The sequence below is a fragment of the Fukomys damarensis genome, unplaced genomic scaffold, assembly GCF_012274545.1.
Source record: "Fukomys damarensis isolate Sample0158 unplaced genomic scaffold, DMR_v1.0_HiC HiC_scaffold_14, whole genome shotgun sequence".
Classification (NCBI taxonomy): Eukaryota; Metazoa; Chordata; class Mammalia; order Rodentia; family Bathyergidae; genus Fukomys; species Fukomys damarensis.
Window position 1 is genome coordinate 53,424,945 of NW_022900926.1, and position 22,303 is coordinate 53,447,247.

The following is a 22,303-nucleotide window of genomic DNA, read 5'->3' on the forward strand; positions in this document are numbered from 1 at the left end:
ATTCTTATTTTTCTCGAGATTAGAAAACTAAAAGTTGAAGACTTTCTGAACGTTATTGAATCATCAAAGAACATCACAGTTCAAGATAAAATACTAAAGGCTACTCCATGAAAATCAGGAGCAAAGCAAAAATACCTGTTTTGAATGTTATTGTACAAAGTTATGCATTGAGTTCATGACAATAAAATGAAATTTAAAATATGACATGAAATATTTTAAAATAAGAAAAATAGGAAAATTTTTGTTTATTGATGATATAATTATAGATCATGACCTTCAATCTGCTATGTTCCGCACGGTCCCTAGTGATCCTTTCATGGATCTGTGGTCCACTTCCTCTCCCACCACAATCCACTCCTCTCCAGCTTAGCAGATAGCCACCGCTTTCTCATCAGATGAGCAGCTTTTCAGCTTCCTGCCACTCAGTTTACCACCCACTTCTATTTAACCCATCCTTCTCTTTCTTTTCCCACAAAGCCCCAGAGGTCTCACCCTTTTCCTTTTTTTCCCACTTTTTCAGAAACCTGAAACTGTTAATTGTCCTTCCTTTGTATTTCGCCATCAGCTTTCTTCTTTAAGTTTCTATTCTATTCTATGTAAATGTGATGCTTAAAAAAAATCTCCCCTGCCTTTCCATGATCTCTTGCAGTCCTATTTTCTTTTTACTTTCATGATATTTCTTCTGTAAAATAAATTTGGCAAAAATGAAAAATAGATTTGGAATTTTATTTATATTTATCACTCTCATTTCCCAGTCCTCTACTTGCTCTTTGGACCTGTTCTAATCTGGTTCCAATCACACTGCTCCTCAGAAAGAACTATTTTAAAGGTCACCAATAACTACCATGTCATTAAAGGGAGTGAAGAAATGTCAATCTCTATCCTATCAACTGGCCATTCTCTTTTTTAATAATTGTATTCCTAGGACACCATAGTGTACTGGCATTTGTCTATTCGTGGTCTTTTGTGGGTTCTCTTCCTTTTTTGTCTGGCCTCTAAGTGTTTGGATTTCTCAGTCATGGAAAGGGAGTACTTCTTGCTCTTTCATCTCTACCTGAAATTTAAAAAATAAGCCCACACTATTATATAAGTAACCTACTGAGAATTTAAAATCATGGCTAGTCTCTATTGAGACATATTGAAAGTATAATACACGTTAGAGTTCAAATATTTAGTATAGAAAAGAATAAGACATACGATATATCACCAAAAACTTTGTTGATTGTATTTGAACTTTATTTTGAATATATCAATTAAACTACGTGATTTAAAATGATTCACCAGTTTATTTTTATTTTTAAAAATTTAAATATATTTTTATTAGTACATGTTTACTGTAGATGCAGTTTACAGTCATCTTGGGGAGTTGGTTCATCTATACAAATTGTTTCTTTTGTTTTTTTTTTTAATCCTGTTCTCACTCCCTCTCTCCTTCCTCCTTTAATACCCCTTTCTCTACTTTTATTCTTGTGATAGTTAACTTACTATGTCAATTTGAGTAAGAAATGCCCAACTAAATTGGATCAGCATTGTTCTGAGGTGTGGCTGAGGGGATTTACTGAAATTTTGCTGGGATTTACTGGGTGTGAGTAACAGTAACTACTGAGCTTGTCATCTAAATGGTATAAAAGGGAAACAAAGAAAGCTCACCTCTGTTTTTTCAGAGGAGCTTCAGTATTCACCTTTATCTTGAACATCATCCCCTGGCTCCCAGTTCAGACTCTTCACCTCGAGCACAGATCCTTCAACCTTCCATCTCAAACACTTTGGCCTCCTCATGTGGACTTGCATGGGACAATATAGTGGGCTCCAGGCCTTTGGCTGATTCATTTATATCTCCAGTGTGTAGACAGCCCTTTTGCCCTTTTCCATTCTTGACTCTTTGGGTGGCCGTTGTAAGCCAATCTTGTAAATTTTTATATACTTACATATCTTATAGTTTGGTGCAGTGGCAGTATCACAGCCAGTGAGGTTTACTCAAAGTGTGATCATTACTAATTGAAACTTTATATATCTTGCATTGAATCTGTTTCTCTAGTAAGCACTAACTGATGCAATATTATTAATCTTTGACCCTTTTTATGGCACACAATGTTTACATTTATTGAGGTTATTAGGTTCTTCTATATGGGATATCTTTATTATTCTACTTATTTCCCTTTCTCCTCTCCATCAACCCTCATTCTTGAACTCTTGGATTCCTTTCCATTTGCAAGACATCTATCCCCTTAACTCCTTTTATCCAACCTTTATTATTCTCTTTGTTTGTACTTTGTCTCACTCAAATGAGGGATACTATAAAGTATTTAAGCTTGTATGTCTTATTTATTTCATGCAACATTATATTTTCCAGGTACATCCATCTTCCTGCAAATATCTAGAATTTGTCCTTCTTTATAGCTAGGTAGAATTCTATTATGCATAGCTCCCACATTTTCTTTATCTAATAATCTGTTGATGGATAGATGGGCTGCTTCCAGAATTTAGCCTTTATGAATTGTACTGCTATAAACATGCATGTATCACTGTAGCATGATATTTTAAGCTCTTTGGGGGAAGATGCCTAGAAGGGGGATAGCTGAATCATATGAAATTTCTAATTTCAGTTCCTTGAGAAATCTCTATATTAATTTTCACAATGGCGACACAAGTCTACACTCGTACCAACAATGTTATTTATTTATTTATTTTATATTAATGATTGGAGTTCTTTCTGGTGCAAGATGAAATCTTAGCATCTTTTTTTTTTTTTCTTGGTACTGGGATCGAACTTGGGTCCTTGTGCTTGCGAGGCAGGTGCTGAAATCACTAAGCTAAATCTCCAGCCAGCATTGTTTAAATTTGCATTTCTTCAGTGGGCAGACATTTTGGGTGTTCGTTTTTACTTCTTCCTCTATGAAGTGCCCATTTCTTGATTGGGTCTTTTATTTTAGGTGGTCTAACTTTTTTCAGTTCTTTATATATTCTAGATATTAGTCCTCTGTCTGAGAAATAGTTGGGAAAATATTTTTCCCAATTTGTAGATTGTCTCTTCACTTGGCTGATTATTTACTGTATAGGAGCTTTTTAATTTGCCGTAATCCCATTTGTTGATTCTTGGTCTTATTTCTGGTGCAAATGCAGTTCTGTTCAGAAAGTCCTTTCTAACACTTTTGATTTCAAGTGTTTTACTTATTTTACCTTGTATTAGGTTCAATGTTTCTATTTTAATGTTTAAGTCTTTTATCTATTTTGATCTAACTTGGTACACTGTGAGAGATACATGTCCATTTTCAATCTTCTGCAAACACTTACCTAGTTTTCCTAGCAGTACTTGTTGATTAGGCTGTCATTCCTCCAAAGTATGTTTTTGGCCCATTTATTTATTTATTTGTTTGTTTGTTTGTTTGTTTGGTACCAGGGATTGAACTCGGGTCCTTGCGCTTACAAGGCAGGACACTGAACGACTGAGCTAAATCCCCAGCCCTTGGCCCCTTTATTAATGTCTTACTTTCCTTTTTATCCCATTCAGGCTGCAAATGTACTAGATGATGCCACCCATAACGATGATGGGCCTTCCCATTATCCACACCCGGAACTGTGCTAAACCAATCAGTGGAATAATCCAGTTATGACACCCTTAACCCAGTATGACATACTGCAGTCACTCTGAACAGCCCCACCTAGGAGCTTATGAAGCTTTAGGGAGAACATGTAGATATGAGCTATAAAATTAAATAGCTGAATGGGTCTGAAGATGTTTCTGTATCTTCCATTCTGTTCCACTGAATCATGTATCTGTTTTTATTTGAATATCATGTGATTATAAAAACAGTACTGTTTCTTTTCCCAGACTTGTAGCTTGTCATAGGCAAACCCAAGGGACAATGAAGTAGAACAATTTGAAAGCCACCCACCTGAATTTCTGCAATGGTAATAGATGAATGAGGCTCTAGAAAAAGTCAAATTAGAAATATTTTCTCAGATAACTAAAGAAATGATAAACATAATGAAAAACATTGTTACTGAATCCAGAGTAGATACAGATTAAAAAAAAAAATAGAGGAGCTTAGTAAAATGATGGAAATCATGAATGCCCAGCACAGGAAAGAAATAGAATCCATGAAATAGATTCAAATAGAAATCCAAGAAATTAAAAATTCTATTGAAAGTATATGTAGTAGAATGGACAAATGTGAGGACAGAATATCAGATCTAGAAATGAGTATTATGGTTAGTGATCATGAAAAGAAAGATTTCGTAAGAATAGCAAGGGACCATGAAAAATCAATCCAATAATCTAGATGATTCAAAGAAAAATAATATAAGATTTATCAGAGTCAATGAAAAGCAGGGTATGTCACAAATGATTAAAAAAAAAAAACTATTCACAGCAGTAATAGCAGAAATCTTCCCACACAGGGAAAAGAGAATTTGGCATACAGATAAGTTGGACATATAAAACTCCAATTAGACATGATTAAAAAAATCCACACCAAGGCATATAATGATCAGGATTCCAGAAAAACAACATAAAAGTAGAACATTAAAAACTGTTAGAGAAAAGAAACAAATAACCTAAAAAGGAAAACCCATCAGATTCACAGGAGAATTCTCAACACAAACCCTTAAATCAAGGAAAGATTAAAGTGATGTATGTATTTCAAATTCTAAAAGAAAACAACCTCTAACCCAGACTGATGTGCCCCAAAATTTTATTTTTTAAAACTGATGGGGAAATAAGATTTTTCCATGACAAAGAACACTTAAAGAAATCTATGATCACCAAACCAGCACTCCAAAATAATCTGTGGTTTTTTGGGGGGGCGAGTTCTGTGGATTGAACTCAGGTCCTTGCACTTGCAAGGCAGGCCAGTGAACCACTGAGCTAAATCCCCAGCCCCTAAAATAATCTGAGGAATACTCTACAAAGAGATAAAAAAATATTACAACTCCATGATCCCCAACAGACTGAATGCACTAGCCAGAATGAATGCCAAATCAGCACTCCAAAATAATCTGAAGGATACTCTAGAAAGAGATAAAGATTACAATTCCATGATCCCCAGCAGAATGAATGCACTAGGCAAGGTAAGCAATAGAGGGGAAAGAAAGGAAACCAACAGCAGGAAAATAACATGACAAGGATAAATCAACATCTATCAGTTATAACCATCAATATAAATGTTCTCATTTCACCAACCAAAAGGAACAGACTGGCAGAATGGATCAAGAAAAAAGATCCAGCAATATACTGTATATAAAAAACATATTTAACCAACTGAATGAAAAAGAAAGCATATGCCTCAATTGATATTGAAGAGGCATTTGATAGAAGGCATGATTTATTCACAATAAAACCTCAGCCTATGGACACCATCATGTGTAAAAACAAAATGTAAAGCACAAGACAAGCATTTATCAATGCTTCTATCATCAAAGAGTAATGCAGCAAGATCAAAAGCAAATAAAAGAGAAAAATACCAACAAAGATAAAAGTCTGGCTTTTGTAGATAATGAGTTGTTACACTCTCAGATCAATAAGCTGAGTTTGCTGATTTCTGTTCCTCTGTGACACATGATTAAACTCAGCCAAAAGAATTAAAAGATCCATTCCAAGTAGAATCAAATATTGGAACTCAAAGAATAAATTTATCAAGTAATGTAATTCACATTATTATACATATAATATATATATACATATAATAATTTTAATGTGAGACATAATAGGTTATATGAATTTATAAATAGATGCCATATTTTTGAAAGATTTAAACATTTATTTTATAAAAAATAGGATTTGGCAAAAGCAAAACATTTTCCTGAAGTTATCCAAAATAAAAATAAACTAAATGGAATAGCCAAAGCTTTTGAAAAATAAAATAAGAAGTGAACTTCACCTTGTTAGTATTTATAATGTATTATAGAAGAAAAAATAAATTAATTTTAGCACAACTAGAAAAAAATAAATAAATCAAAGAATTGGAATGGAATATATGATTTTAGTATACAGTAAATTTCCTACCTAAAATCATTGGAAAATGATAAATTATTTAATAAATAGAATTGACATATCTACCCACTCATTTGATAAGAAAACTCATACAATTTTCACACCATAAAATCAACTAAATTTCAGAAATGTAAGTATTTAAAAAGAAAAGTGTTATGTCAATATTTATATAAAAGTGTGATAGAGGAATTTTCTAAACAAAGTAAGATTTTTAGAAAAGAAAATATTGAAAATTTACCACCTAAAAATAAAAATATCCATAGATTTAAAAAATATAAACACAAATGAAAGAAATAAACAAGAAAAATATTTATAACATTTGTTGCCAGAAAGAATATTATCCTAACAAAAGAGATATATAGTATCTTACAAACCAGAAAAAAGATTCATGGAACTATAAGAAATGAATAAAGAATATAAAATATCAGAATGAAATATAAAAATATCCAAAAATTCTACATCACTAACAATCAGAAACCTTAACTGAAATAGCCTTGACATAATTTTTCTCCTAAATTGAATTGGCAAAGTCATTTATAAATTATAATTAATTTTGATAAATGTGTGGTGAGGCTAACATTTTATTACAAAATTTCAGTAATTTGTTAACACTATCACTCCTCTTAATTACTTTTTATAGTATATTCAATAAAAGTTTTAACAACTCTTAAGGAAATAATTTAAGAGGTGGTAAGCAGTTTATGCTGTTTATATATACTATTAATGCATTATTTTTATTATTGAAAATTGTTAGCAGTCATCATGAAATGATTATGTATGCATGGAACATTCACTTTCTATGAATTAAAATTCACATTATAAGAAACATGTGGTAATATATTAATGTATCAATTGAGAATTTCAGTTCAAGTAACAAAATCTTTACTAAAGCCACCTTTTAGGTACTAGATTATCTTACAGAGCCAAAATTAAAGCTAAGAGAGGCAGCCTAAGCAAAGACTCATGCATGGATTGTTCCAAGGTCCTCAGTACCAGGAACTCTCAAATCTTCTGGTGAAGACATAGCAAATATATGTGTCTGCTTCAGTCACCTTCCATTTCTGAATATTTCCCTTCAGTTCCCAGGAGGAGCTCTGGGTTCAGCTTCAGCTAATTTTCTCTCGGCTTGGTTTAATCAGCCAAACAAAATGGAGGATGGGTAGTACCAACTTCTCCTTGTGAAATGGAAAGCCACTCCCATATATATTTATGGCAGCCTATGTCATAAGGCTCATTTTTCATCAGAGTCTAAAAGTGCAATGCCCTGATTTTACATACATGGGTGTATACCTTAAAGAATTGGAGGGATATTTGAAAGAAAATATTCCAAAATGGTGGAATTTTTGTCTATGAATGACAAGTTTATGAGTTAATTTTATTTTCTTCATACTTTATGCATGTAGAATTATTCTTGTGACAATATGAATCTGACCACATTGCCACTAGCAATTAGCTATATTCCTTAGCCAAGTCTCCACTTTCAGACTTGCTACGCTAAAATTTTTTACATCATGAGAGCTGGAGGACAATAAGGAAATTGAAAGGAGGGAGAGTCTACAAAAGTCTATCCCTTCTTGAGAAACAGAAAACTTAAAGTATATGTTCCATTGTCCCTAATAATCTCATAACCCAAAATGGATTGGTAAAATGCCACCTGCTCATTAAGAGATTCCTGGAATCATTATTGCAGATCTCGAAATTGTAGTCAGGCACAGGACCCAGAATCATCAATATTCACATCAAAGTGGGCATATGCCACCAGATGGCGCCAAACCACACCTTGGACCAAGCTGAATTTAGAAGGCCTGGTTGGATATCCAGAATATCAGAAGGGCTAATTTCACCTGTTGCTCAGGTAAATTGTGTGGTTGAATTTATGTATTTACTTTTAGTCCACATATCATATTAAGCTGGGGGTTTATTGAATTACTTCCCCAATTTCTGAAAATTTTCTTTCCATTAATATTTTGAATAGATGACTCATTCACTTTATTCAGATCCCCAGTGAAATAATGAATGTAGGTAATGTTCAGCAGTCTCTGCTACCATCACACAAAAGAAGCAATAAGACATTTTCTACTCCTGATGGAAGAATAGAGCACCATATATGAATTCTTCTTGTCAAACTTGCGTCTGCTTAAGCCTTTAACCTAACTTCCAAGGTATAGATACACTGGGGACAGAAGAACATGGAAAATGACACAATGAAAGCCATCAGCAAAAGCCAGCATATAGAAAACTTTAGAAGACTAATTTCTTAAATAATAAATTTCAAGAGAAAAATTTTTAATGAAAGGGAGGGGAACTTATATGTTAGAAGAGATATGGGAGTGAGGGGTGTAGTTCAGTGGCAGAGACATGCTAAGCATTCTCAAGGCCCTGGAAAAGTGGGGAAAAGCCATTATGATCAGTACTATTCAGGATCTGGATTATGGCATAAAAAGAAGTATTTTTTTTAATTTTTCAAGATCTTATTAAAAATATTCCGGTCTTTACACCTATATGATACTCTAAAACTACAGTAGCTAGCACTGTTGAAACCAGTAGGGTGGAGGCTTAAAGAGGTTTCAGTTTAATGAATAGAATTTGCACAGTATGAGAAATAGTTTGTTGGTAGATGATATCCACTCTAATGACAATATTTTTATTGGGAAAAGAGAAGGTTGGGGATGCAACTCCATGTTAAAGCATGGTTACACTGCAACCACACTTTGGCTGCAAATACTATAAGAATTTGGCAAAAAAAAAAATAAAGGCTTTTTGTGAGAAGCAATTAATTATAAGAATTTAAACAAGTAGTATTGTTTGTCTGTTTTAAAAAATAAATTTAAAAACAAGTACATTTTGAAACCAACTGTTTTATATTATTTATATTATATAATAGCATTGTTTACAGCTTTTAAAGTGTTCTTATATTTTAAAGATTAATGATAAATATTTGAGCATAAAATTATATGACGTTTGAAATTTATTTCAAAATAATTCTTTTGATGTTGGGAGTATATATAAAATAAGATTGCTTATGAGTTAATAAATGTTGAAATTGGGTAACAGATACATAACAATGCACTGTACTATTCCATTTTTCCTATGTTTAAAATTTTCTGTAATATAAAATTTTAAAAGTACAAAATGTCCATTCTAATTCCTCATTGGCCCGGTTCCCAATTTTCCCTAGGTAATAACTCTTTGTAGCTTTTTACATATCTTTCCTGAGGTTTTATGCAGCAGATTCCTTTTATAATTAGAAACACACTAAGATAAAGATGTTTAAAAGACAAATTTCTCAGGAAGTATCTGATATTCAACCTATCAGTTGACAGTCATTTGAGTTCGAGTTCACCCACAAGACTGATGCTCATTTACTCTCTAACTTTCATGTACACAGCACCAGATCATTGGGACCAGAGTAAGTGCTTGAAAATAATGACAGCAGAATCATTCCTGGTGACTGTTTCCATGGGAATGGGAATGAATCAGTGACAGAAAACTCTTAAATTTCAGCCTGAGGGTCACAGAAGGCCAATCCATTTTCAAAGGGTTGTGGCTGTTTATAGCTTTTATGTGAGGGGGGTAAGAAGAAGCATCAAACAAATTTACTTCATTAAAGAATATTACCTAATCTTATGTATAAAAGCTATCCAGTACCTGGGAAGCTCTGACAAGCATTTTCACTATATATACATAGAGTGATAGGGGTAACTACTAAATATCATCACCTTCAATATGATGAAGATTGTTCTGAAATTCTGACATTCTGTAGCATTTTAGAGTGCAAGGTGGATTTATGTAGGTTTTGAAGGATACTGGCTTACAACTTTGTGTAGTACTGAGGAACTTTTCTGTGGGTTAATTGGAATGCAATGAATTGTACAGCTGAAAATTGAAATTAATTCAAATTAATCTTTGACAAGAATAGTTCGAAAAAAATAGCAGTCTCAAAAAATTCTTAAATGAAAATAAGTTTGGGGAGAAGCTATTTAAGGATTTTTAAATAATTTAAGTAATTATGCTCAACCCAAAGGCTATTGGTACATCTGTCTTTTTATTGTCTAGAAATACGAGATTATGGTTCCAGAACAATATGTGGTCTCTTCTTTATGCACATCCAGCAGCATGAATCTTGGCAATATATCATCTGGGGAAATTGTTTTCTGAGTGATGAATTGCCAAGTTAAGAGTATTATATTCCTGCCAACATGGCTTCATTACCAGTGCATTTTAGAAAATGTTTTTTATATGATACAGCAGTACTGTTGTGATAAGAATTAATATAACATTTCAACAAGTAGTTTAGGAAAGCTGAACTGGTAGTTTTAGATTTGTACTCCACAATGTTATACAGGCAATATAGCTAATAACATTAGTAATAACTTTTTTATGAAAATGGTGCAATTAACACTTACTTATATAAATGAAACATAAGCAAAGTAATAAGATATTTTTAGCTACTGACTCATTACAACAGGTAGGGATAAACAAATTTCCTGTGTAGCAACAGAAGATAGTAAAATTAATTACATTTTCTTCAGTTTGGAAAAGGGGGGGAGGAAGAAAGTGAGAGAGAGAGAGAGGGAGAAACACAGAGACGGAGAGGCAGGTATCAGTGCAGTAAAGGGAAATCATAGTGCCATAATTTTTGTGCTCAGATAGAAAGCAATAAGTAATCCCTGAGGTTATGCAATGACGTTTTGTGGAAGTAAACTTCAACACCTCCTTTGAGAGATGAGACATTTAAAACTGATTAATAGTTGTGACACTGGAAAATGTCCAGGTCTAAAAATTTTTTCTTGTAGAAATACAGTGAGAACACATAGTGTTTGAGAAAGACACACTTTTTTCTCTGAGTGAAACGAAAGAGAAAGGAGCAAAAAGGACAACTATCAACTAACATGAAAAAAAAAAAAGTTAATAAGACCCAAGCAGAAGGACTCGCAGGAACATTAAACACCTGTGCTGGCACCTTGCAGAATGAGAATGTTTATAACATGGAATGACTTCTCAGCAACATTCCTTAGAGTCATGTGTCATTGCTCCTTTATAATTACACATTTCTCATTTAGGACACACCACAAATATATACTTTAAAAATCAATATTATATTTTACTTTTTGTTTGTGTATTCTGAGCCTTGCTTAAAATGTTCTGTTTTCTCACTAGTCAAATGGAATTTGAACTCTTTAAAAAAAAAAAGTGCAAAAGTTCCAAATGTACTTACTTTCAAAATTTTCAGGTATATATTGTTTAGAGAACTATTTTTGAGTATAGTTCTGATAATCTTTACTTAAATAGTTTTAAATTTACAAACTAAGGATTGAGTGTTTGAGGGATTTTGGAATTTGAGTTATCCTCTCTGGTCATTTTAGTCCTTGTGATCTATGAAAGGAAAAAACCCAAACTTCAGTTGTCAAGTGCCATTTATGTTCTAGCATGCACTGTTTATTTAAACCCTTAAAACAGCCCTCTTCTGTGTCTACATTGTTCTCATCTATACAAGACCTGGCACCATGCTAGCAGGTTATGGGTTCTTAACAAATACTTGATAATCTGTCAAGAAATCAAGGCCAAAATGTTATATAATTCATCCAAAGTTGCATACTTAGTAAATGGTATATCTGATATTCAACTCAGTTTTCTGATATCAAATTCATGTTTTTCTTCTCTATAACTCATTCTTTTAGAATAAAAATATGGGCCTCCTATTGTAGTTGAGGCTCTCTAAAGACAAGAAAGTCACCTGAAGAGCTGTTGGTGAAGATATATATTAGAAAGGAGGCAAGTTTTTAACATGAGGCTTTTGAATATATCTTTGGGTTTCACTTTAGAAGTAAACAATCACAGCTCCTCAACCCAGGAAAACAAACAAACCCACCAACCTGGCTACAAAATGTGTCCTTCATGTGAAAGTTATTTAGTGGGTTATAACATGCATACATGTTAGAGTGTGCTTTGGAATCAGAAAATGGACCATGATAATGGGAAAGGGATTACAGTATTTCTCCATATCATAAAATGTAATCATTTGTGCCAGGATGACATATGGGGCTAGCAACCTTTCCATAATAAATTAAATTCCAGAGGGATATTTCAAGGACTTATTTCTAGTGAGAGGGCTGAAGAGTTGGGCATTCATCCATGTCTTATCTTTTATTCAAATAAATATTCATCAAGTGCACTTTAAATACTTTTAATCCTAATTTAAGTAACATTTCCACATCTGTAAAGTGGGAGCAAAATAGAACCTATCTCACAGAACTGTGCAGATTAAATGAAAGTGTATGCAGATCGGTTAGAGCAATACCTGGCATGTGGTAACTGCCCAGTAAGTGTTGGCTGTGATTATCAGCCTCTTACAGTACACCAGATGCCTTGCTGAGGCTAGAAATTCAAAGCCAAATCTGACATTAGTTTTTTTTCTCAGAAAACTTCAGTAAAAGGAGACACAGTTATAAACTAAAGTCATGTAGATCATAGAGTTGAAAGTTCTATAGAATAAAAAGGTAGCATAAAGGAGAGAGTGACCACTTGTCTTTGGAAACCACAGAAAGCTATAGCAGAAGGAAAGAGTCTGAGTCATGAAGATAAGTGGAGTTCTGCAGGTGAAGGAGGTGTGCACAAGGGATGATGTGTTCTAAATAAAGGAACTACAGAAATAAGAAAAGCTCAGAGCCAAGTAAATTCTGCTTATTCGTGGGTGTGGCTAAAGGTGTTTGTTGGTAAGAGGAAAGTATTAGGCTAGATAGAGTCATGAAGAACTTTGTCTTGTCATCGTTATGAAACTACTACTGTATTTTGAACAGGAAGGCATTATAAATACATGGGTCCTTCAGAGAATTCATTGGGTAAAGTATGGAAGATATGGGTAGAGAGAAACTATAAGCCTGGAGGCAAGAAGAAAGGTCATGAGATTATGGAAACAGCCTAGGCAGAACATGAAAATGGTTTGAACTATGAGTAGGGACAATGGGCAGGAGGTAACTGATAAAGTAAAGGCACTTTAAAGGGGGAGGATTAGAAAAGCTGGGCACATGACAGTGAAAACAAAGGTTGGATTTTTTACTTAAATAGTTCATGTATGTTCAGCAATGTGAAGAATGGAGAAGAGGGAAGAGCAAATGTGGAAAGTTAAATAATGAATTCTGTTTTGAACATAGGAACTTTAAGATGTTCATAGAATATTCTGATAAAAACATGCTGTAGGCCATTGGATGTGTAGCTTTTACTATAAAAGAATGGTAAGATCAGAAATTTAAATTGGAGGCCATTAGCATATTGATGGAGATCAAAAAGATTCCTTAAAGAGACAATTTAAGCACAGAAGAGAACAGTGCTAAGGACCAAATTTTGGAGAACCCAACCTATAAGTGATGTTGGAGAAAAAGGAAACCTGAAAATGAGTTAAGAAAGAATAGTCAAGGAGATAAAGGGTGGAACAAGACAGAGAATGTCACCAAAAGCCAAAACAAGTTTATTTCAATGTGAAATACCCTAAAAAGTATAATATGAAAGCTGAAAGAAACCCACTGGATCTGAAGAATTAGGGGTTTGTTGTTATCATGTTTTCATCTTTGTTAGAGTAGTTGTGATGGGATCCAAACTGCATTAAGTTTCCTGGTATAAGTATTCATATTTGTGTATGTGCACATGCACATAGATATGTTTTCTCTAAACTAAGTTGCTACCTTAATAAGATTGCCTAAATATCTTTCATTGTATGTGCCCCTGTTCTTCTATTCATGTTTCCAGGTTTCTCATGTAAGTATCTGTGTCTGATAGGATAGTCTGAACATTCATGTGTTGAGTTCCAAGCTGTAGAAAACTACATTGTCAGTGTCTTTCAAAGTTTTTGCTGTAATAAACAAGTACTTCTATCAGGATGCTTCTTCCTAAGGTAAGGGATTTTTCACAAAAGAAAAGAGTTACTCCTTATGACTTGAATCACATCTACTCACAAATTGTCCTGAATAGCTTCTGTCTTAATAGAAAGACCTGCCAAGTTTCCTTAAGCCAGTTCAGTATGAAGCAATGTCTTCCACCTTCTATTATGGGATGATGTTTCAAAAAAGCTTTTGAAAAACTCTACAGAGTTGATTGCTATATTTATATTGTTCCACAGTGAGAGCAGACCCTCAGCACTACAAGTCTCTATGACCCAATTTATCTAAAAAAAAAAAAAAAAAGATTGAAATATTTGAATTTTAACTTTTTATTTTAAATCAGTTACATATGGAATCACTGGAAGTTACAAATATTCTCCAGAAAGAGCCATGTATCCTTTTCTCGGGTTCTCCTAGTGCAATGATGGCAAACCTTTTAGAGCTTTCAATGTTATAAACAGCCCACTGTGGCATGTGTGCCATAGGTTCAGCACCACTGTTCTAGTGGGGTACATCTTAGTTAACTATATAGTGCATCAGATCCAGGAAGTTGACATTGATAAACATGTTTGACCAGCTTTGTGCAATTTTATCACATATGTAAATAAGACAACCCTAGGGCCACCACGGCATTCAGAAAGTTTTTTAGCCCCACAAAAATTCCCCTTGTGACCTCTTCTCATAAAAATGTTATATAAATGAAATAATACAATATGTGACCTTTTCACAGTTTTTTCATTCAGCATAAGGATTTGAGGTCCATCCAAGTTGTTGTAAGTATCAAGCGTTCCTTCTTTTTATTTCTGAAGAGTATTCTGTGATATGAATGCATCACCTTATTTAACAATTCACACAGTGAAAGAGATTGGAATGATTTCCAGTCCTGTAGCTTTTGAAAATGAAGCTGCTGTACACAGATTTTTGTGCGGACTTAGTTTTTATTTCTCTAAGGAAAATGTTCTGGAGTGTCATTTCTGGGTCATATGATAAACATATACTGTATTCAGTCTTTAAAAATTGATGAACTGTTTTTTAGAACAAATAAATATCATTTTACATACCCAACAGCAGTGAATGAAAGATGCAGTTTCTCTGTGTCCTCAAAAACATATAATATTGACACTACTTTTTTTTAAAACCTCAGTTATTCTAATATGTCTGTAGTAACTGGCCACTGTGGTCTTAATTTGTATTTCCCTGGTAGCTACTGATGTCGAGCATATTTTCCAAAGTTTATTTGCCATTTGTATATCCTCTGCAGTAAAAATTCTGTCTTTTGATAACTTTCTATTGAATTGTCAGTCTTTTAATTTTACTTTTGGATTTATAGAGCTCTTATATGTTGCATATATTTATACAAAATAGGCTATCAATATACACTTTGCCAGCTATGTGATTTGCAAATATTTTCTACTAGTATGTAATTTTTTATTTTTATCCTCATCTTCTTACCAAGATTTATTACAGGGAAAAATTTTTAATTTTAATGAAGTCTGATTTATCAATTTTTTTCTATGTATGTTTCATTCTTTTGGTGTCATGTCATATTTGGGTATTAAGATTGAAAATTCATTGGAATTTCTGCCAGTCAATAAAACAATCAGTATTGAGTTCTAAAATTATCATATCTGAAACTACAGATATCTGAGATATGCTCCAAAATAATCCAGTTTAAAGGACAGATAAAGAAAAAAAACTATGTGGAAGAATAAGTGAACAAGAATGGCTATGATTTGATAACTGTCAAAGCTGGAAGGATAGTTATAGTCAGTTCACTATATTATTATTTTTATTTTTGTATGGTTGAAATTTTCCATAACAAAGTTTTTCTTTAAGTGCGTTTCTTTTGAATACAAAATCCAGTTTTGGAAACTTGGCCCTAAGGAACAGATTGAAATATTGGTGGGGGGAAAGTTATTTGTATAGAGAGATGTTTATAGCAACATTATTTGTAGAAGTAGAAGGAAGAATCAGAAGCAATACAAATAGCTAACGATTAGGGAATGGTTACATAATCTATGGAATATCATCTCAGGGGACCATTATGTAGCCATTAAAATGATGAACGTGGATCCTGAAGATATATAAAGTTTATTTTTTACAAAATAAAGTTAGAGAAGACAAAGTACAATCCTTAAACTTTAATTTAGCCAGCTATGTTGCTGGGATAATGCGATTTTACATTTCTGCAGCAAAATTTTAGTTTATTGCCCTAAACAATTTAAATATCATTTCAATTGTCACAAATAAAAGAATATGGCAACATGACTCAGTCCCTTCTAGACCATTGTGGTCCAGGCAGGAGAGGAGGCAAAGGGGTCTTTTGTTCCACACCTGTGAGGATAGGAGACATCTGCTCACAAATATATACCCATAGGCATCTTGGCAATGCGTTAAACTTCCTGGAAGTCACAAAGTATTTTACTAAGACTTATAAGAATTAAACATAAGAAAATTCAAGTGCAAAAGAGACTTTTAAGCTAGAAAGGGGCAATTTTTAAACATTACTAGAGATAGAATTTCTTTGACTTAAATCTTGATGGAGGATCTGCCCTAGAGTGTTGCAATGTTCACACAGGCTTTCTGGATAAATACAGTAAATTAGGAGAGTTAGATCATTTTCTTAAAGGCAACAAATCTACTTTTGTAGTTTCAACAAATCCCTTTAAAATGAGAACCCTGGTTCTCTTCTCCTTAAGTTTGGGCTAGGCTTAATTCACTTCTAATGCACTAAAAAGGTGAAAGTAAAGGTGTGTGACATAGATCAAGACATAAAGACACGTGGCTTCCTCTCTGCTCTCTCAGATCACTTGCTATGGAGAATACAACTGCCATATCATGGAAGCTGTCAGAAGCCCAATGGAGAGGATTCTCTAGGAGGAACCCAAATGACATCCTGCCTGCAACCCTACCAGAGACCGGGACCTTCACCCAGCTAAACTGAGCCAGAATTCATGATCCACAGAAACTACAAAATAATACATGTCTGGTTTTTAAAACATTAAATTTTGGGGTAATATTTTATTTATTTATTTATTTTCTCATTGAGTCTATTAGTACTTTTTAGGTATACAGTACAGTTCATTCATCATTGGGATCTTGTACCTTTACATGACAGGTCTTGGTTCTCATTTTTTCCCCATACCCCTTGCCTTCTCTTCACCTTGCCCCCATTTACACAAACTTTGTTTCCATTTTGTCATATTTTTTCTTTTCCCTTGTTGTCTTTCCCCTACCCTTCCCACTTTCCTTACACCTTTAGTCCTTTTCTTCCTATTCCACATTGTCAATTATGCCATTTGGATCTTATTTACACTTTTAGTTTTTCACACCAGAGAAACCATTCAGTATTTACACATGTGTCTTATTTATTTCTCTGGAGAGTATGGCCTCAATATGCATCCATTTTCCTATGAAAGACTACAGTTGGGATAACATTTTAGACAACAGTATGCATTACAGACTCTGTAGAAGTCCTTTAGAAACTTTATTTTGTTGATTTCTCCTAATCTCTGATAATCACCTGTGAAACTGCTTTTGACAGCAGTTTTGTCAACTAGAACCATTTTCAGGAACTTCACTCTACAAATCCAAAAAGATTTCAATATCTAAAACCCATGTACTCATGTGATGCAGACTAGCAATTATCCATGATATAAACAATAATACTGAGATGGAATGGACTTGTAACCATCTTTAAAATGTTCAAGCATTAATAATTTAATATATATTTTATAAAATATTAGTTATATTAGTCTAATATATTAATGTCATTTACAAATTTTACTTAATATTTCATGGTTTGAAATTTGTTTATAGTTTTACTTTTTATGCTTATACTGAAGAAAGAAAAAGAATGCAAATGAATAGGTTCTGTAGCCCAGAAACATAGAACTCCATATTTGTGAAAATAATTTCAAGTGACTTGTAGAACAACACACTCTTAGCTCTTTAAGGGTAATGTCAGTTTTGTTTGTTTGTTTGTTTCTTGTTTTGGCAAACGTGATTTTATCACTGTGTACCAGTGTCACTTATATTTAAGAAAACAACACAATGTGACAGGATCCAGATGAGATTTAAGAACTCATTTCAATGTTTTTGTGATGGTTTCTGTAGTAAAATTTATATTTTTCTTTCCTTTATCAAGGATTTCAATTAATAGTCAACACAAAGAAATGTTCTGGTGTCTTGAAACAAAAGTTACAGGTCTCAGAGTCTTGGTTTCATTCTTGCTAGTATGAGAACTAGCAGGTTTATCCTGTTAATCATCTTATAGGTGCACTACATAAAACAGAATATACATTTCATCTCAGGAAGCAATCCAAGTATGAACAGAGTCTCCTTCAAATACTGTCTTAGAAATAATCTAAGTGGAAAGTTCACCAAATACTGTCACAGAATTAACCTCATGAAAAGTTTCTACTGAGAGTGAAGATACCTGTTTGGATCAGGCTGAAGGAAAGGATGGTGGGACTTAGAATCATGATTTTATACCATGAAAGCCAGACTTGGGTGACTCAGGGAAGACAAAGACCTTCCTGAAACTGAATAGCTATAAAAATGACAAATTCTGGTGATAAAAATTAGGCCATGATTTCTGCTTAGGAAGCACCTGAACTAATGTAATTAAAATGGAATGACATAATAAGAGGGTAGTACCAGTATTTAAGTAACCTGTCCCTCAGTTATAATTCCCAAGTAATTTGTGGAAGCCAGAATATTTAGTTTCAATTCCTGGACTTTGGAGAATCTAAAGATAGAACACCCATGTGTTGATTTTTCAGTAAGGGGGAAACCCCCATATTGAGTGTCATTTTGTAATGGTGAAACTGCAGAACTCAGGTCTATGCCTATGAGATGTTCAATCTATTCATAAGAGCTTCATGTGCCACAGAAGTCATACTCATTACATTTACCCATAAATGGCCTGTCACTTAAAGCATATGATTTAGCTTTACTACTTGGAAGAATTAGAAACCAATGTGCACACTTTCAATAAGAATACTGGAGATCTTCTTGGGGAAAAAAACTTAGACATATAGAGTAAAATATGAGGTCTATTAAAGAAAAAAATGTGTGATTACTAGTTGACAAAAGTTATCGTGGCTTACTATTTTTAAAAAGAAAATGTTAAGGTAAAAAATTTAAAATGTAGAACATGTGACACTTACTTCCAACTATATTATGTCTTAGTCATACCTAGATGGCTTTTGTTGGTTAAGCATAAGTAGTGCTGTGTATGTAATACTTGATCATATGCTGTATTTAATTAAAAGAAATGCATAGCTAATTTAAAAAAGGAAACATAGAATGTAGTGTTTTACATTTGTAGCTCCATTGATTTGGATGTAAATAGTTATCTAGAAATAAGTTTTAAAGAGCAACTAAAATGACCACCTACTGCCTTTTATTTATCAAGAAGATACTATTGTCCTTCTGTAGAGAGGCTTTCAACTTTGTGTCTTTCCCAGCAGTAGTCCTAGCCTATTTGGTATCTTTCTTTTGGCCCATATCATGTTTTTTTTTTAATTGAGTTTATTGGTACATTTTAGGTATACAATACAGTTACTTTCATTATTGGGATCTTGTACCTTTACACGACAGGTCTTGGTTCTGATTTTATGTTTTGTTTTGTTTTTAACTGACTGATGGGGTAGAAGCCAAGATCAGGAGTGGCAAACAGAAGAGGTCTTGCCAGCAGCATGTGTATTCGTATCTCACCAAGGTCTAGCTAAATTCTTTGATTCATTGGGAAACTCTGAAGGAACTGCATTTATGAGTGTGGACAAAAGGAAGCTGCGAACTGTTAAGAGCACTCTATTAGCATATTGGAAGCTGCTCAGTAAATATTGTCCAACTACTCTGTATTCCAGATAGGTTATACCATTCAGAGAGGGGAGGGCCTTCAAAACTATAGCTAGAGAATCCCCTATGCAACCTGAGTAATTATTACAATGTAGAACAGAGAAGAATGGTGTCTGTTTTGTGAACTTTGGATTCCAGGAACACATTCTTGAACATGAAGGAATTAATCTTATGTGGTTCTATGATTCCCAGAAGTATGAATTTCTGCTTATTGGGGCAAGATGAAATAAGAAGCTATGATACTACTGATAAAACCTTTAAACCCCAAAATCCTAGGTATTATATAGGAACCATACTAGTCATACAGAAGGATTGATTTTCACAGATTCCTCTTTCATCTAAAATGTAATTTATCTGGTGCATTGTGACTGCCTTGCAAGCACAAAGTCCAGAGTGCGATCCCCGGTACCCAAAATAATAATAGCAATAGTAATTATTATTATTATTATCATTATCATATATTTTAACCATATTGATTAGTATTTAATAGTTAGACTTTACTTCCCAAATGTTGCCTAATATACATGAATTGGTATTAGCCATTGGGGTGGGATAGACATACATCCCAAAGAAGAAGAGACTTAGAAAAATATCCATGTTTGCTCTGTTTTAAGTGACCCTCTGGTTTACCTGTCAGGATGCATTGTTATAAGGTGACACATCCCTTGACAGACCTGGTGGGGAGATGGATGAACTATTCTGAAATGTATCGATATGAGATGAATTTGATTAAGAGTTCAAGTTCTGAGGCTGAATTACTTGAGTTCACAATTGCTTTCTAACTGTTGGACCTTGGGCAAGTTACTTAACTTTTTGAAGCCTCGCTTGCCACATTTGTAAAATGTGGATAATAACAGAAGAATGCTTGAAATTGAGGATTGGGTAGATTCAATAAGCTACACCTAGTAAAACATCCACACAGTGACAACTAGCAACTAGTACTCAATAGATGTTAGTATGGTTACTGCCCTTAAAAGATTAAAAGTCTCAGGTCTTAGAGAATTCTCTTCTAAAACTATCATTCAATTAGCATCTAAGAAGAAACTTAATGGCAGTCGATCTTAAAAAATTGTAAAAGAAAGTTTTCCATTGGGTAGGGATTAGCTAAATAATCTCTAAATTTTCTTGTTCCACTCTAGAGTTCTCTAAAATGCAGCTGAATTCAGGAACCTTTGCCCTTTCGGCCGTCTATAGAATGAGCACTGTGTGAGTGAATGATGATTACATACTTAGTAATTTCAGAGTAATTAAGAGTTCACTGTTCAGGTTCATGTCTACAATTCCTTACATCGTTTGTCCTCAGCTGGCCTGATTCTCATTATCTGTGAGGATTTGTATGGAATGCTTTATCGAACTTTCCAACAAAACTCCTAAGCATAGCCAGTTAGTCTAGGAAAAAAATAAAATTCCATGCTCAATTTTATTTAGCTTGAAATATTGCCACCCTTGGGTCTTCTTGCTATTGATGAGTTCAAAATTCTCCCCAGATAGGTCCTAAATGATATGGCCAATGTTCTTTCCTTTTACCTTGTTAGCCCTTGGCTCTGGAACATGTTTTCTTGCTGTTCCTTCTGTGGGGAATAAAACCACACTCCTCTATCTCTCTGCTCTTCCCTCCAAAGCCTTTCTAAGGGCAATGCAAATTCCCTGCTCAGGCCAAACAGACCCCCCCATATCTCTCTCTCTCTCTCTCCCTCTCTCTCCATCCCTCTCTCCCTCTCTCCCTTCTATAGCCTCCCTAAACTTGCTGCTTCAGATACCATGTTTTTCAATTGCTGGCTCATTTACTTTATGTCTATAGTTTTTCTACATAAGTAGACTGCACATTGCCTACAGAAAGCATTGCACTTTTGGCTTCTGTCTGTGCATGTAGAATTTTAACACAGATGTTATTTGATTGATTCATCACAGAAAACCTCCAATTTAATGAAACTATGTGTTATAGAATAAATAAGAGAATTACTACTGGTACTCATGTAAGGCTTTTTATGATCTTGTCACTAAGTATTTTAAAATGTTAATTCATCTAATAGTGTTAATTTATTTTTTAATAAAAACCATGAACCAGATGGTTCACTTCTGTGAATCTCATGTAATCCTCACTTTAACCCTGTATATTAGCAATAGGATTACCATTTTAAAAATAAGGAAACTGGTTCAGAGAAAGCAATTCCTGAGGTTTGGTAGCCACAGGTGTATGCTGATGGAGGTGGATACAGGTGTAGTCAGAAGTTTTCTTTTCTTTTTATTGAGTTTATTGGTACAATCTAGGTATACAGTACAGTTACATTCATTACTGGGATCCTATGCCTTCACATGACAGGTCTTGGTTCTCATTTTTTCCCCTTGTCCCTGCCCTCCCTTCACCCCTCCCCTCCTCCTTTATTTCCATTTTTTCATTTTCTCATATTTTTTCTTTTCCCTTACTCCCCTTCCCCTACCCTTCCCACTTTCCCTACACCTTTAGCCCTTTTCTTCCTATTTCACACTACTAATTATCCCTAAAATGCAAAGCAAATGAGTGACTGTAAAACCCACACTACACCATGCTGCAAGGAATCCACACTAC